This window comes from Callorhinchus milii, unplaced genomic scaffold, assembly GCF_018977255.1.
Source record: "Callorhinchus milii isolate IMCB2004 unplaced genomic scaffold, IMCB_Cmil_1.0 Scaffold16, whole genome shotgun sequence".
Taxonomy (NCBI): domain Eukaryota; kingdom Metazoa; phylum Chordata; class Chondrichthyes; order Chimaeriformes; family Callorhinchidae; genus Callorhinchus; species Callorhinchus milii.
In genome coordinates, this window is record NW_024704757.1 from 8,778,670 (window position 1) to 8,784,165 (window position 5,496).

The following is a 5,496-nucleotide window of genomic DNA, read 5'->3' on the forward strand; positions in this document are numbered from 1 at the left end:
CTCGCGCTCCCCGGGATTTGACTCTTTCCCCCAACTCCGAGCGAGCGGCGCGAGTCAGTCACAAGACTGTCAGCACGTGACCTGGAGCCGCGTGACTCACCCCCTCCCCCCCCCCGCGCCCCTCCCCCCTGCGCCCCGCCCCCCCCCCCCCCTTCCGCCCCGCCCCCCCCCTTCGCCCCGCCCCCCTCCTCCCCCGCGCCCCGCCCCCCTCACACCACACATGGCCTTAAAGGGACACCGCCTCCTCTCGCAAGTCGCTGGGAACACTCAAAGAACAGGTCAGGGTCAGGCAGCATCAGTGGACGGAGGAAAACGTTTCGGGGGATCCCCCCCCCCCCTTTTCTCCATAGATGCTGCCTGACCTGCTTGAGTGTTTCCAGCGACTTCTGTTTTTTTTTGTTTCAGGTTTCCAAGCACAATAAGTTAATAATAATAATAATAAATGATTGCAATAAATTATTATTATTATTAGATTTCCAGCATCTGCAATGTTTTGTGTTTGTGTCTCTTATTTTTCCCCGCCTGCAAAGACTATCTGAAAGGAACACAACAACAACAACTTGCATTTAATATTGCGCCCCCTAATCCACGATAGCGCCCCAGAGCCCTCAACCACACAGACCCCACCCCCCCATTACATCCATTGTCTTTTCCCAAGCCTTTCCGGTGTAATATTCCCTTGAAAACAATAATACATTTTGAATTTGGTCACGAAATCTACCACTGTACACTGCTATCCAGGAAGTGGCTGCTGATTTTGCCCACAAAATACAGTCAATCCACTTCACAGCATATTCTTTGAAGCGCTTTGAGACGTCGCGATGATGTGATAAGGACCTATGTCAAATGCAAGGATTATTATTGTTATTAAAACTGAAAAGTCTGCCTTAAAGGAATACAGACCCCTATCCACATTCATTGGCTTCGGCCCACTCCTCCCCCTTCCTTTCTCCCCTCTCCCCCCTTTTCCCTTCTCCCTCCCTTCCCCTTCTCCCCCCACTTCTCTCCCCCTTTCCCCCTCCCCCCACCCAGTTCCTCTCCCCTCCGCCCCAATTCTGCAAAGTTTGCATTCAAGGGACATTCCCCATCCACAACTAAATTCATACTCCCCACAAGTTGTAAAGTCTACCTTAAAAGATACTGCCCACACCCCACACACACTACTTTTATTCTCCATGCAGCCTGCCTTAAAGAGATAGCATTCCTGACTACATTAATTCTTTCCCAGCCTACAGACGCCTAAAGAGGATGTCTTAAAGGGTCACAATCCCCAACACATTCGTTCTCCCCCAGCCCGCAAAGATTCATTGATGACTCGCTTGATATTTTGGCAGATCTGATCTCATCCTTGTGGAAGGTAGTGCACCAAATGGCAACCGGGAGAACAATCTTGCACAGCTATCAGTCAAAGAGTCCTTATTCAACTATGCCAACTTTGACCGAAAATTGTTTTTCTTATAAAAACATATTGACGCTGTCTTTAGTCACCTTTCGATATCCTCCTTCCCTCATTGGTTGCTATTGTACACTGCCCAACTAAACAATTTGAGACATTCTCTTACGTGAAAGGCGTTATTATAAGTGCAAGTTGTATTAAAACTCTATCTTGAAATGTTAAGCTTGTGCTAAGAATTATAAATGAATAGAATTATGGAGGAAATTAAATTAGAAATGCAAACAACATTTCATTTTTAATAACCAGAAATAAATCTTAACAAAATAAGTACAATTTATAATGCAAAAATATGTAAGAATTATTGATGGGTCAGGTTGTGATTTAACTGTGAACCCCCAAAATAAATAGAATCTGAACTCGGCTTCTTAATTCCAGCAGACCTAAATGTGGTTGAGGCAGAAACTTACTGACTACAGACCAAAGGCTGTCTTGTGATTCATTTATGACGTATCAGCATTACACCATCAATAAACAAAGAGCATGAGACAGGAAAGCTTATTTTGTTTATAAATGTGTTTCTAACTCAGTGGTAGCACTCTCATCTCTGAGTCCAAAGGTTGTGGGTTCAAGCCCTATGGCACAACTTGGAATCACATAAATCCCATGTTAAGGATCCCATGGTACTAATCGAAAGCAGAAGAGAGTTTCTCCCAGTGTTCCGGCCAACAAATCCTCCAAATAAAATTGGTCACTCACTCCATGGTTGATTGTGGGACACTGTTGTGCGCAACTGGTTGCCACATTTCACCCACAAAATATGCAGTCAAACCACTTTACAGTATATCCTGTAACATGATATATATCAATGATATGATAAGCTGCTATATCAAAATGCAAGGATTACTATATAGTTTAATCAGAACAACACATTGCATTTATGCAGCACCCTTCATGCAGGATAATGTAGGATAATATTTTTTTGAAATATCCATTCTTCCCGTGTGAGCTTACACAGCTAACAGGTGCATATCGGTAAGAATCTGGGGAACCATCACAGATGAGCCTTACTGTCCTTGCTTGCTAACAGGACCACCATCTCCCTGATGACTTCAATTTCAGGAGCAGCAACTTTGGCTGTATTTGTTTTCCTTGTTTAGGAGTAGAGATCATTTGCACCGCCATCTACTGGCATACCGATGAACTATTGATATATCAAATGCAACGATTATTATTATTATATACCTGACCAAAAAGACTGTATCTCGGTTTAACATCAACAAGAACTTGCATTTATATAGCTACACTTTAGGGTAGTGTCTTGGAGCGCTTAATGATGGCGTGGTTTGGGTGTCGAGCTGGGGAGAAAGCGGAGGTGACGGTAGGCACAGTCTGAGAGGAAAGTCTTCAAGTGTGATTTGAATATGGACAAATGGGGACAAGGTGAAGGAATTGAAACAAGGAGTTCCAGTGGGAACATTTCATCTGAAGGATGACACCTCAGACAATTAAGTGTTCTCCAACACCACAATGGAATATTGGGCCATGGATTGACAAAATTTCAACAAGGAGCTTGAACTCATATTTCTGAACTATAAGTGAGAGTACTACCAATTGAACCAATCTGACATTGTTTGTTATTCAGTGTCACCAATGGAAAGTAAAGACAGTATTGAATTTGGTTGTGATGTATCATCCACTACATTGACTGACACTTGCTCTCCAGACTCGCATAGGACGATTGGGCACTTGCAACATGCCTAGCGGGTTAGCCAGCATCTGTGGAATTACCCCAGTGATAATCACCTTATAAAGAGTTTGGAGGATATTCTGAGTGGAGCGAGGGGGAAATCTGTACCTCCAGTGATACTTGCACATATTCATTGCTACAGTATTTTAAGTACAAAATAGCCTTTATGAGGTTTTGAAAAAATATTATCAATAAGATGATCTCAACAGCTGTGCTGATTGTTTACTTTGAACAAATGAATTAACATGTGTCAAGAATGTTTTCCTTCAACAGAGAAGATAATAGTGTACTTGGGGTTTCTGTCCAGCCTGTAATGTCTAAATCACATTAAATATCATAGCTTGAATCTACTACATCAGGGAAAACCAGAGCTCTAGAGCAGGATTATGTCTGAAAGCCCACATTGTATTGTTTATAATGAACGTTGTAATATTCTGCTGGCACGAGAATAAACTGGGATTTTATCATCTAAGTTGGCTCATGACCACGAGAAATCAAGGAAGAAGGGAACTAGATGAAATCCACAAAGAAAAGCCTGTAGAAGATGATTTTTTTATCTTGAAAGGATAAAGTCAAACTTTAGAATGTCAATTTTTTTAATGTTTGATTTATTAATTTTGTTTTCTGTTATAAATTGGTGAAAATGAGAAAATTAAATGATCTGGCTTGTGCTGTAATAACTGCCTTATATGAATGAGGCACTCATGCCCTTGAGTCACAACATGCATTTATATTCTGTACCTCTTTACCATGAAATACATTTAATTTCTTGAAAACGCGGATGTATGTGGATGACACCCAGCTCTACCTTTCTGCCTCCACCCTCGATTCCAGGACCACTGCTGTCCTGACAGAATGTCTGTCAGACATCAAGTCCTGGATGAGAGCTAACTTTCTTCAGATTATAAGGACAAGCAGAGAAGGAGGCAAGGGAAAGAAAAGGGAAAAATTTAGGTGGAGGACAGAAGATGATGAGATCAGAGGTGTTGATGGCACAAGACAAAAGAAGGCAATAGCGGAATATTATAGAAAGAAAAAAATGAGTTTACTCTGGGAGCGGGGCACACAATGACAACAGCAATTTAAAGGGAAGGATTCGAGGCAATCTAAAACAAAAACAGAGAGAGCTGGGAAAAACTCAGCAGGTCAGGCAGCATCTACGGAGAAAGGAAAGTGAGTCGACGTTTCGGGTCCACGACCCTTCGTCAGAACCCATCTAATTGTGGAGTCCTGTAGCTCAGTGGTTAGAGCATTCGCTTTGCAAGCGAGAGACCTGAGTTCAATTCCAGGCAGAGGGCAAAACCTTGGGCAAGTTTCCTTACTCCACACAGAGACTAATAATAATCCCTCCAAAACCAAAAACAATAATAAATTGGTCATTTTCAATCTATGACTGTTTGTGGGACATTGCTGTGCGCTATTGGCTGCCGCGTTCGCCCACAAATATACAGTCAATTCACTTTACAGTGTGTTCTGTGAAGCGCTTTGGGACGTCCTCCTGACGTGAAAAGCGCTATATCAAATGCAAGGATTATTTATTATTAATCTAGAGATGGGCAATAATTGCCAGTGTCTCTCACGTCTCAAGAATTAATTTGAAATGAAAACACGGGAGTCTTGTGCGTCTCCAGCTGTGCCCACACATACCCTTTAGCGCCAGCCCGACCGGGGTTGATAAGGTGAGTCCCCGTTGTCTTGTCTATGATGATGTTATTCAGGACTGGCCTTGGGACGTTCTTTGAGCAGCTTATCCTCCTTAATTGGGAAGTCTGCTCCTGATCTTCCTAGGCCTGGCACATGGGTGCTTTGCAGACCTTTCCCCCTCCAGTCCTAGCTGGGTACCCAAGGTTACAATATCGCTCAGGAATGTGCATCTGGAGTCGAGGCAGGGGTCCCGAGGGTTGAAGACCGGGTCGGATTCCTTTCTATTAATTGAAATCACATTTGCCTCATACAACAACAACAACAACAACGCGGATGTATATCGCGCCCTCCACGCCGGACGGCGTCTCAGAGCGCTTTGACGCGCATTGGTTATTACATTCGTTAGGTTAGTGCAGGTTACAATGCGCGGTGGTACATCATATCCCAAACAGCATGAACTGGCAGATCAGACAACCCACCCAATGGGTTGGTTCATCAACAGCATCCCGTGCACTGCCCTGGACCAGAGGGAGGGAGGGAGGGAGGGGTACGCTGTTACGCATTGCGGATTACGTCAACGCGTCGCCCGCTGATTGGCAGCACAGCCGACCAATGAGGCCGTTCGATTCGAGCCGAGCCCGAGGCGCGCCCGAGCCCGAGCCGACCAATCAGAGTGCCGAGGGAGGCGGGAGTTCGGGCGGCGACTGCT